This window comes from Thalia democratica, chromosome 5 (genome assembly GCF_965202585.1).
Source record: "Thalia democratica chromosome 5, ktThaDemo2.hap1.1, whole genome shotgun sequence".
NCBI lineage: Eukaryota > Metazoa > Chordata > Thaliacea > Salpida > Salpidae > Thalia > Thalia democratica.
In genome coordinates this window covers 80,127,875-80,141,217 of record NC_139169.1, presented here as the reverse complement: position 1 = coordinate 80,141,217, position 13,343 = coordinate 80,127,875, and positions in this window count along the sequence as shown.

Genomic DNA, 13,343 nt, shown 5'->3' with positions numbered 1-13,343 from the left:
GTGGCTAATTGTCACACAAACACACTGTGAACAATTAAAAACGGTTTGAACAAAGTTTCATGGTGGAATTTCTTGCTTAAAAAAAAAAACCTTAAAATTCAATAAAAGGTACAAAAAGGGATAAAAATTACATAAAATTAAGAAATACACCATACAAATGCTCTTCACACCATCACAATACGTTTTTGGAGCGTGTGTGAATCTACCCCCAAAAATATTGATAAAAAAAAGTCCATGGTGAAACGGTGAACTGTTCACAAGCCGATATGCGGCTCTTCCTAAACATAATGACATACATTTGTGAGAAGAGTAAACTTTATGAGAATAATAACGTCTACTACGAACCGACACTGTTCATTTGTAAGAAAGTGTGGCTTGAACGAGTAAATAGAAGAAAATCGAATTCACGATAATGGATAGTTTTTGTGGAATATGTGTCAGCCATGGGTTTTCATCTTGCAACGTGCAACTCAGAGAATTTTCAAGCTGTTATTACGACCCCTACACCATCAGCCACATTAATATTTAAGTTATTATAATTAGAAAAAACATAATTTATAACAGTTAAGAACTATTAATTCCACTCATGGTTTTTATAATTTTCATGTTATAAATATATGCATGTTTACTTTTCAAATATTCTGTAAAACACCTTGTGAATGTCAAAATATTGATTTACATAGCAAATTTTTTATCCTGCCCAAATTAGAAATATATTTATAAAGTTTAATTTATGTCGCTAACAAACATCCTTGTATTCAACATTCAACTAATCACATAGTTTAAACTTGTGTAATAACAAAAATTAAAGTAGTTCTTATTTGAAGTAGGTACTACAAAGAAGATAAATATATTTTTTAACTTTATTTAAAAAAATTAATAAAATAAGACAAAAACACTTTAAAATTAAAAAAACTCAATATTTGAATTCTGAACTTTTAGCTGTTAGAATAAACATGATATTAGTTAAAAATGCGTGCAAACTTGTATTTATCAAAGTGTTAGGTTTTTAAAAACTAAAAATCGATAAAACCTAAAGTAAATTTATTTAACAACAATAAAAAGAAAATAAAGAATTTAAATAAATTTTTATCTAAGGAGCCTTATGCCATCCAGAAATAAGTATATTAAAAAAAAAACTATAAAGTAGGGGGTGCCTAGACTTTTTTCCGTGGAAAAGCATAACTTTTTATAATCAATCGTAGAGTACTTCTGTAGAAGCTTAAAGTGATTCACTTAGAAAATTATATTCAATTCTGCATCAACTCAGGTTGAAAAGCTTTGTAGACAAAATTAAAATTAAGTATTTTAGTTGTTGATTTCTTCGACTGGTAAACTCTATGTATTGTTGCTGTTTTACACTCTGGCCCAACGGTTTCATTAAAGTTGTCAAAATGCTTATCAATGCTATGCAAAATATACACTTTTAGTACTTGAAATTACGTGATTAGTATTGAAATACTTGAAGTGTCAATTTTAGTACTTGAAAACAATTTTTTACAAAAAATAAAAAAACTAAAATTTATAAAAATTAAAGTTAAAATAAAACTAATTTACATAAGCTTTTGTACAAACTAAATTTTATATGCTGCTTTTTTGATTGCTAGCTTCAAATGACAAATTTATTGTTGTGTTCAAGTATTTACACAAAGACATCGCCAACGTGTGGCCATTGCCTCAGTGTTCGAATATGGCCGTTTTTTTGTTTTGCTTTTGTATTCAGGCTTCAAACAACAAATAATGCAAGTAATGTCTAGATTTTTTTTCTCTGACGTTTTTAGCTTAATTTTTTATTAACAATTAGTTTTCCCATAATTTCATGTTATTATTTTTTCAAAAATAAAACGAATTTTTTATTATACTAGCCATATCATATCTAATTATTCTTATTATTGAATGAAAATTAAGACCAGGTCATTTTTGAAACTTGAAAAGCTGTTTTTTATATAAAAATAACATAACTAAATTTTATAAAAATTAAAGTTAGAATAAAACTATTTTACATAAGCTTTTGTACAAACTAAATTTTATATGCTGCTTATTTGATTGCTAGCTTCAAATGACAAGTTAATTGTTGTCTTCAAGTATTTACACAAAGACATCGCCAACGTGTGGCCATTGCCTCAGTGTTCGAATATGGCCGTTTTTTGCCTGGTTCTTGTATTCAGGGTTCAAACAATAAATGCTTGAAGAAATTTCTAGCACTTTTTTGTCTTAGGTTTTTTGTTTAACTTTTAATGTACAATAAGTTTTTATAAACGTTTATGTATTATTTTTTAAAGATAAAATGATTTTGTTATTGTACTAGCCATATTATATCTACTTATTCTTTGATACTGAAGTATACTGAAGACAAGGTCTATTTTAGTACCTGATAACTATTTTTTATAAAAAATAACAAAACTTAACTTTTTTAAATTTAAAGTTAGAATAAAACTATTATACATAAGTATTTGTATAAATTAAATTTTATATGCTGCATTTTTGATTGCAAGCTTCAAATGACATGTTTATTGTTGTGTTCAAGTATTTACACAAACACAGAGCCAACGTCTGGCCATTGCCTCAGTGTTCGAATATGGCCGTTTTTTTTGTTGTTGTATTTAGAGTTCTAAATTGAACATAGTGCAAGTAATATCTAGTGACTTTTTTGTCTTTCGTTTTTTTTTTGATTTTTAATGTACAACAAGATTTCCTAATCTTTAATGTATTTTTTTTCTAAGACAAGAAATATTTGCTATTATACCAGTCATATTATACCTACTTATTCTTTGATACTGAAGTATACTGAAAACAAGGTCTATTTTAGTACCTGAAAACTATTTTTTATAAAAAATAACAAAAATAAATTTTATAAAAATTAAAGTTAGAATAAAACTAATTTATATAAGCTTTGGTACAAACTAAACTCTTTATGTTGCTTTTTAGATTGCTAGCTTCAAATGACAAGTTAATTGTTGTGTTCAAGTATTTAACCAAAGACAACGAAAAAGTCTGGCCATTGCCTCAGTGTTCGAATATGGCCGTTTTTTGTCTGGCTCTTGTATTCAGGGTTCAAACAATGAATTCTTGATGAAATTACTAGCAACTTTTTTGTCTTAGGTTTTTTGTTTAACTTTTAATGTACAATAAGTTTTTATAAACGTCCATGTATTATTTTTTAAAGATAAAATGATTTTGTTATTGTACTAGCCATATCATATCTAGTTAATCGTTGATACTGAATGAACTGAAGAAAAGGTCAATTTTAGTACTTGAAAACTATTTTTTTTAAAAAATAACAAAACTAAATTTTAGAAAAATTAAAATTAGAATAAAACTAATTTATATAAGCTTTTGTACAAATAAATTTTGTATATTTTTTTTTGATTGCTAGCTTCAAATGACAAATTTATTGTTGTGTTCAAGTATTTACACAAAGACAGCGCCAACGTGTGGACATTGCCTCAGTGTTCGAATATGGCCGTTTTTTGCCTGGCTTTTGTATTCAGGGTTGAAACAATAATTAATGCAATTAATGTCTAGCTTTTTTTTTGTCTGACGTTTTTAGCTAAATTTTTTATTAACAATAAGTTTTTATAAACGTCCATGTATTATTTATTTCAAAGACAAAATGATTTTGTTATTGTACTAGCCATATCATATCACCTTATTCTTTGATACTGAAGTATACTGAAGACAAGGTCAATTTTAGTACTTAAAAACTATTTTTTATAAAAAACAACAAAACTAAATTTTATAAAAATTAAAGTTAGAATAAAACTAATTTACATAAGCTTTTGTACAAACTAAACTCTATATGTTGCTTTTTTGATTGCTAGCTTCAAATGACAAATTAATTGTTGTGTTCAAGTATTTAACCAAAGACAACGAAAAAGTCTGGCCATTGCATCAGTGTTCGAATATGGCCGTTTTTTGCCTGGTTCTTGTATTCAGGGTTCAAACAATAAATGCTTGAAGAAATTTCTAGCACTTTTTTGTCTGACGTTTTTTGTTTAACTTTTAATATACAATAAGTTTTTATAAACGTTCATGTATTATTTTTTTAAAGATGTAATGATTTTTTATTGTACTATCCATATCATATCTACTTCATCTTTGATACTGAAGTATACTGAAAACAAGGACAATTTTAATACATGAAAATTATTTTATACAAAAAGTAAAAAAACTAAATCTATAAAATTTAAAGTCAGAATAAAACTATTTTACATAAGTAATTGTACAAACTAATATTTATATGCTGCTTTTTTGATTGTTAGCTTCAAATGACAAATTTATTGTTGTGTTCAAGTATTTACATAAAGACAACGCCAAAGTGTAGCCATTGCCCCAGTGTTCGAATATGGCCGTTTTTGTCTGGCTCTTGTATTCAGGCTTCAAACAATAAATGCTTGAAGAAATTTCTAGCACTTTTTTGTCTTAGGTTTTTTGTTTAACTTTTAATGTACAATAAGTTTTTACAAACGTCCGTGTATTATTAATTAAAGATAAAATGATTTTGTTATTGTACTAGCCATATCATATATACTTTTCTTTGATACTGAAGTATACTGAAAACAAGGTCTATTTTAGTACCTGAAAACTATTTTTTATAAAAATAACAAAACTTAACTTTTTTAAATTTAAAGTTAGAATAAAACTATTATACATAAGTATTTGTATAATTTAAATTTTATATGCTGCTTTTTTGATTGCAAGCTTCAAATGACATGTTTATTGTTGTATTCAAGTATTTACACAAACACAGAGCCAACGTCTGGCCATTGCCTCAGTGTTTGAATATGGCCGTTTTTTTTGTTGTTGTATTTAGAGTTCTAAATTGAACATAGTGCAAGTAATATCTAGTGACTTTTTTGTCTTTCGTTTTTTTTTGATTTTTAATTTACAACAAGATTTACTAATCTTTAATGTATTTTTTTTTCTAAGACAAGAAATATTTGCTATTATACCAGTCATATCATATCTACTTATTCTTTGATACTGAAGTATACTTTAATTTTAATCTAAAGTTTGGCTTAAATTAACATGTATGAATTTTCGAAAATAAACATACCTGTGATGAAAGCGCTTAAACTTCCACTATATATTTTTATTTAAAAAAACATATCAAAAAACTCCTAATGGTCTGTAGTTTTCCAAATTTATTTTCTTTTTTTCATAAATACTTTATAAAACTTTTATTTAAAGCTAAAATATGGCTAAAATTAACATGTATGTTCCCTTATAAAATAAACAGACCTGTATTTAATGCACTTAAACTTCTACAAAAACTAATTGTTTAAATAAAAAAACATATTAAAATAATTCTAATGGGCTATATTTTTATAAGTTTAGTTTTGTTTAGATCATAACGAAATTAAAAAAATTTTATTTTAAGCTAAAGTTTGGCTAAAATAATGTTTATACGATTAGTATAGAAACACACCTGTGACGAATGCGCTTAAACTGCTCGATAACTATTTATTTTTAATTAAATACATATCAAAAGACTCTTAATGGTCTGTAGTTTTGTAAATTAAGTTTTATTTTTTCATAAAGACTTTAAAAAACAATTATTTTAATATAAAGTTTAGTTAAAATTAACATGTATGTTTTCTTTGTAAAATAAACACACCTGTGACGAATGCGCTCCAACTTCTACAATGATTAATTATTTTAAAAATATAATATATTAAATGAATTCTAATTGTCTGCAGTTTTATAAGTTCAGCTTTGTTTTTACTATAAAAATTTTAAAAAACTTTTATTTTAGTCTAAGCATTAGCTAAAATTAGCAAGTACGTGCTTTGTAAAATAAACACACCTGTTACGAATACGCTTAAACATCTTACAAAACAAATTATTATTAACAAAAAACATAACAAACACTACTAATGTTCTGTAGTTTTGTATTTTTTTTTTGCTTATCATAAAGACATTGATAAAAAAATTTATTTAAATCTATAGTTTGACAAAAATTAAGAGGTGTGTTTTATTAAAATAAACACTACTCTGACTAATGCGCTTCAACTTCTACAAAAACTATTTTTTTTCTAAAAACTGTCAAAAGATTTGTAATGGTGTGTTTTTTAGTAAGTTAATTTTTTCATTTATCATAAAGAATTTAAAAACATTTTATTTTTAGCTAAAATTTGACTAAACTTAACGTGTATGCCATTTGTAAAATAAACACACCTGTGACGAATGCTCTTTAACGTTTTTAATGAATACTTATTTTAATAAAAAAAAAACATCAGGAGTCTTTTGATATGTTATTTATTAAAAATAAATAGTTATTGTAGGAGTTGAAGCGCATTAAACACATGTTTGTTTGTTTTACAAAGCACATAATTCTTAATTTTAGCCAAAGTTTAGACTATAATAAAAGTTTTTTAAAGTCTTTATGATAAAAACAAAAATAAACTTACAAAACTACAGACACTTAGGAGTCTTTTGATATGTTATTTATTAAAAATAAATAGTTATTGTAAAAGTTGAAGCGCATTAAACACATGTTTGTTTGTTTTACAAAGCACGTACTTGTTAATTTTAGCCAAAGTTAAGACTAAAATACAATTTTTTTAAGTCTTTATGATAAAAACAAAACTAAACTTACAAAACTACAGACCATTAGAAGTGTTTTGGTATGTTATTTATTTAAAAATAAATAGTTACTGCAGAAGTTGAAGCGCATTAAACACAGCTGTGTTTGTTTTACAAAGCACGGGCTTGTAAATTTTAGCCAAAGTTTAGACTAAAATAAAAGTTTTTTAAAGTCTTTATGATAAAAACAATACTAAACTTACAAAACTACAGACCATTAGGAGTCTTTTGATATGTTATTTATTAAAAATAAATAGTTACTGTAGAAGTTGAAGCGAATTAAACACAGGTGTGTTTGTTTTACAAAACACGTACTTTTTAATTTTTGCCAAAGTTTAGACTAAAATAAAAGTATTTTAAAGTGTTTATAATAAAAACAAAACTAAACTTACAAAACTACAGACCATTACAATTCTTTTGATATGTTATTTATTAAAAATAAATAGTTTATGTAGAAGTTGAGCGCATAAACTCATGTTTGTTTGTTTTACAAAGCACGTACTTTTTATTTTAGCCAAAGTTTAGACTAAAATAAAAGTTTTTCAAAGTCTTTATAATAAAAACAAAACTAAACTTACAAAACTACAGACCATTAGGAGTCCTTTGATATGTTATTTATTATAAAAAAATAGTTATTGTAGAAGTTAAAGCGCATTAAACACAGGTGTGTTTGTTTTACAAAGCACGTACTTGTTAATTTTAGCCAAAGTTTAGACTAAAATAAAAGTGTTTTTAAATCAATACGATAAAAACAAAACTAAACTTACAAAACTACAGACCATTAGGAGTCTTTTGATATGTTTTTTATTAAAAATAAATAGTTATTGTAAAAGTTGAAGCGCATTAAACACAGGTGTGTTTGTTTTACAAAGCACGTACACGTTTATTTTAGCCAAAATTTAGCCTGAAATAAAAGTTTTTTAAAGTCTTTATGATAAAAACAAAAATAAACTTACACAACTACAGACCATTAGGAGTCTTTTGATATGTTTTTTATTAAAAATAAATAGTTATTTTAGAAGTTGAAGCGCATTAAACACAGATGTGTTTGTTTTACAAAGCACGTACATGTTAATTATAGCCAAACTTTAGCCTGAAATAAAAGTTTTTTAAAGTCTTTATGATAAAAACAAAACTAAACTTACAAAATTACAGACCATTAGGAGTCTTTTGATATGTTAATTATTAAAAATAAATAGTTATTGTAAAAGTTCAAGCGCATTAAACACAAGTGTGTTTGTTTTACAAAGCACATACTTTTTTATTTTAGCCAAAGTTTAGACTAAAATAAAAGTTTTTTAAAGTCTGTATGATAAAACAAAACTAAACTTACAAAACTAAAGACTATTAGGAGTCTTTTGGTTTGTGTTTATTAAAAATAAATAGTTATTGTAGAAGTTGAAGCGCATTAAACACAGGTGTTTTTGTTTTACAAAGCACATACTTGTTAATTTTAGCCAAAGTTTAGACTAAAATTAAAGTTTTTTAAAGTCTTTATGATAAAAACAAAACTAAACTTACAAAATTACAGACCATTAGGAGTCTTTTGATATGTTATTTATTATAAATAAATAGTTACTGTAGAAGTTGAGGCACATTAAACACAGGTGTGTTTGTTTTACAAAACACATACTTTTTTATTATAGTTAAAGTTTAAACTAAAATAAAAGTTTTTTAAAATTTTCATGATAAAAACAAAACTAAACTTTCAAAACTACAGACGATTAGGAGTCTTTTGATATGTTATTTATTAAAATTAAATAGTTATTGTAGAAGTTGAAGCGCATTAAACACAAGTGTGTTTATTTTACAAAGCACATACTTGTTAAATTTAGACAAAGTTTAGACTAAAATAAAAGTTTTTTAATGTCTTTTTGATAAAAACGAAACTAAATTTACAAAACTACTGACCATTAGGAGTCTTTTGATATGTTATTTATTAAAAATAAATAGTTATTGTAGAAGTTGAAGCGCATTAAACACAGGTGTGTTTGTTTTACAAAGCACATACATGTTAATTTTAGCCGAAGTTTAGACTAAAATAAAAGTTTTTTAAAGTCTTTATGATAAAAACAAAACTAAACTTACAAAACTACAGACTATTAAGAGTCTTTAAATATGTTATTTATTGAAAATAAATAGTTATTGTAGAAGTTGAACCGCATTAAACACAGCTCTGATTGTTTTACAAAGCACATAATTTTTTATTTTAGCCAAAGCTTAGACTGAAATAAAAGTTTTTTTAAATTTTATAGTAAAATCAAAACTAAACTTACAAAACTACAGACCATTAGGAGTCTTTTAAAATGTTATTTATTAAAAACAAATAGTTATTCCAGAAGTTGAAGCGCATTAAACACATGTGTGTTTGTTTTACAAAGCACGTATTTCTTAATTTTAGCCAAAGTTTAAGCTATAATAAAAGTTTTTTAAAGTCTTTATGATAAAAACAAAACTAAACTTACAAAGCTAAAGACCATTAGGAGTCTTTTGATATGTTATTTATTAAAAATAAATAGTTACTGTAGAAGTTGAGCGCATTAAACACATGTTTGTTTTACAAAGCACGAACTTTTTTATTTTAGCCAAAGTTTAGACTAAAATAAAAGTTTTTTAAAGTCTTTATAATAAAAAAAAACTAAACTTACAAAACTACAGACCAGTAGGAGTCTTTTAATATGTTATTTATTAAAAGTAAATAGTTATTGGAAAAGTTGAAGCGCATTAAACACAGGTGTGTTTGTTTTACAAAGCACGTACTTGTTAATTTTAGACAAAGTTTTGAATAAAATAAAAGTTTTTTAAAGTTTTTTTTGATAAAAACAAAACTAAACTTACGAAACTACAGACCATAAGGAGTCTTTTATTATGTTATTTATTAAAAATAAATAGTTATTGTAGGAGTTGAAGCGCGTTAAACACATGTGTGTTTATTTTATAAAGCACACACTTGTTAATTTTAGACAAAGTTTAGACTAAAATAAAAGTTTTTTAAAGTCTTTTTGAAAAAAACAAAACTAAACTTACAAAACTACTGACCATTAGGAGTCTTTTGATATGTTATTTAATAAAAATAAATAGTTACTGTAGAAGTTGAAGCGCATTAAACACAGGTCTGTTTGTTTTACAAAGCACATACTTTTTTATTTTAGCCAAAGCTTGGACTAAAAAAAAAGTTTTTTAAAATTTTATAGTAAAAAAAAAACTAAACTTACAAAACTACAGACCATTAGGAGTCTTTTGATATGTTATTTATTAAAAATAAATAGTTACTGTAGAAGTTGAAGCGCATTAAACACAGGTGTGTTTGTTTTACAAAGCACCGGCTTGTTAACTTTAGCCGAAGTTTAGACTATAATAAAAGTTTTTTAAAATTTTTATGATAAAAACAAAACTAAACTTACAAAAATACAGACCATTAGGAGTCTTTTGATATGTTATTTATTAAAAATCAATAGTTACTGTAGAAGTTGAAGCGCATTAAACACAGGTGTGTTTGTTTTACAAAGCACATACTTTTTATTTTAGCCAAAGTTTAGGCTATAATAAAAGTTTTTTAAAGTCTTTATGATAAAAACAAAACTAAACTTACAAAACTACAGACCATTAGAAGTCTTTTGATATGTTATTTATTGAAAATAATAAGTTACTGTAGAAGTTGAAGCGCATTAAACACAGGTGTGTTTGTTTTACAAAGCACGTACTTTTTAATTTTAGACAAAGTTTAGACTAAAACAAAAAATTTTAAAGTCTTTATGAGAAAAACAAACCTAAACTTACAAAACTACAGACCATTAGGAGTCTTTTGATATGTTATTTATTAAAAATAAATAGTTATTGTAGAAGTTGAAGCGCATTAAACACATGTGTGTTTGTTTTACAAAGCACGGGCTTGTTAATTTTAGCCAAAGTTTAGACTAAAATAAAAGTTTTTTAAAGTCTTTATGATTAAAACAAAACTAAACTTACAAAACTACAGACCATTAGGAGTCTTTTGATATGTTATTTTTTAAAAATAAGTAGTTATTGTAGAAGTTTAAGCGCAGTAAACACAGGTGACTTTGTTTTACAAAGGACGTACATGTTAATTTTAGCCAAAGTTTAGACTAAAATAAAAGTTTTTGAAAGTCTTTATGATAAAAACGAAACTAAACTTACAAAACTACAGACCACTAGAAGTCTTTTGATATGTTATTTATTAAAAATAAATAGTTATTGTAAAAGATCAAGCGCATTAAACACAAGTGTGTTTGTTTTACAAAGTACGTACTTTTTTATTTTAGCCAAAGTTTAGACTAAAATAAAAGTTTTTTAAAGTCTTTATGATAAAAACAAAGTTGAACTTACAAAACTAAAGACTATTAGGAGTCTTTTGGTTTGTATTTATTAAAAATAAATAGTTATTGTAGAAGTTGAAGCGCATTAAACACAGGTGTTTTTATTTTACAAAGCACATACTTGTTAATTTTAACCAAAGTTTAGACTAAAATTAAAGTTTTTTAAAGTCTTTATGATAAAAACAAAACTAAACTTACAAAACTACAGACCATTAGGAGTCTTTTGATATGTTATTTATTATAAATAAATAGTTACTGTAGAAGTTGAAGCGCATTAAACACAGGTGTGTTTGTTTTACAAAACACATACTTTTTTATTTTAGTTAAAGTTTAAACTAAAATAAAAAATTTTAAAATTTTCATGATAAAAACAAAACTAAACTTACAAAACTACAGACGATTAGGAGTCTTTTGATATGTTATTTATTAAAATTAAATAGTTATTGTAGAAGTTGAAGCGCATTAAACACAAGTCTGTTTATTTTACAAAGCACATACTTGTTAAATTTAGACAAAGTTTAGACTAAAATAAAAGTTTTTTAAAGTCTTTTTGATAAAAACGAAACTAAATTTACAAAACTACTGACCATTAGGAGTCTTTTGATATGTTATTTATTAAAAATAAATAGTTACTGTAGAAGTTGAAGCGCATTAAACACAGGTGTGTTTGTTTTACAAAGCACCGGCTTGTTAATTTTAGCCGAAGTTTAGACTAAAATAAAAGTTTTTTAAAGTCTTTATGATAAAAACAAAACTAAACTTACAAAACTACAGACCATTACGAGTCTTTTAATATGTTATTAATTGAAAATAAATAGTTATTGTAGAAGTTGAAGCGCATTAAACACAGCTCTGATTGTTTTACAAAGCACAGAATTTTTTATTTTAGCCAAAACTTAGACTAAAATAAAAGTTTTTTTTAAATTTTATAGTAAAATCAAAACTAAACTTACAAAACTACAGACCATTAGGAGTCTTTTAAAATGTTATTTATTAAAAATAAATAGTTATTCCAGAAGCTGAAGCGCATTAAACACATGTGTGCTTGTTTTACAAAGCACGTATTTCTTAATTTTAGCCAAAGTTTAAGCTATAATAAAAGTTTTTTAAAGTCTTTATGATAAAAACAAAACTAAACTTACAAAGCTAAAGACCATTAGGAGTCTTTTGATATGTTATTTATTAAAAATAAATAGTTACTGTGGAAGTTGAAGCGAATTAAACACAGGTGTGTTTGTTTTACAAAACACGTACTTTTTTATTTTAGTTAAAGTTTAGACTAAAATAAAAGTTTTTTAAAGTTTATTTGATAAAAACAAAACTAAACTTACGAAACTACAGACCATAAGGAGTCTTTTATTATGTTATTATTTAAATATAAATAGTTATTGTAGAAGTTGAAGCGCATTAAACACAAATGTGTTTATTTTATAAAGTACACACTTGTTAATTTTAGACAAAGTTTAGACTAAAATAAAAGTTTTTTAAAGTCTTTTTGATAAAAACAAAACTAAATTTACAAAACTACTGACCATTAAGAGTCTTTTAATATGTTATTTATTAAAAATAAATAGTTACTGTAGAAGTTGAAGCGCATTAAACACAGGTGTGTTTGTTTTACAAAACACATACTTTTTTATTTTAGTAAAAGTTTAGACTAAAATAAAAGTTTTTTAAAATTTTTATGATAAAAACAAATATAAACTTACAAAACTACAGACCATTAGGAGTCTTTTAATATGTTATTTATTAAAATTAAATAGTTATTGTAGAAGTTGAAGCGCATTAAACACAAGTGTGTTTATTTTACAAAGCACATACTTATTTATTTTAGACAAAGTTTAGACTAAAATAAAAGTTTTTTAAAGTCTTAATGATAAAAACAAAACTAAACTTACGAAACTACAGACCATTAGGAGTCTTTCGATATGTAATTTATTAAAAATAAATAGTTATTGTAGAAGTTGAAGCGCATTAAACACAGGTGTGTTTGTTTTACAAAGCACCGGCCGGTTAATTTTAGCCGAAGTTTAGACTAAAATAAAAGTTTTTTTTAAGTCTTTATGTTAAAAAAAAAGCTAAACTTACAAAACTACAGACCATTAGGAGTCTTTTAATATGTTATTTATTGAAAATAAATAGTTATTGTAGAAGTTGAAGCGCATTAAACACATGTCTGTTTGTTTTACAAAGCACATACTTTTTATTTTAGCCAAAGCTTAGACTAAAATAAAAGTTTTTTAAAATTTTATAGTAAAAACAAAACTAAACTTACAAAACTACAGACCATTAGGAGTCTTTTGATATGTTATTTATTTAAAATAAATAGTTATTCCAGAAGTTGAAGCGCATTAAAAACATGTGTGTTTGTTTTACAAAGCACACACTTGTTAATTTTAGACAAAGTTTAGACTAAAATAA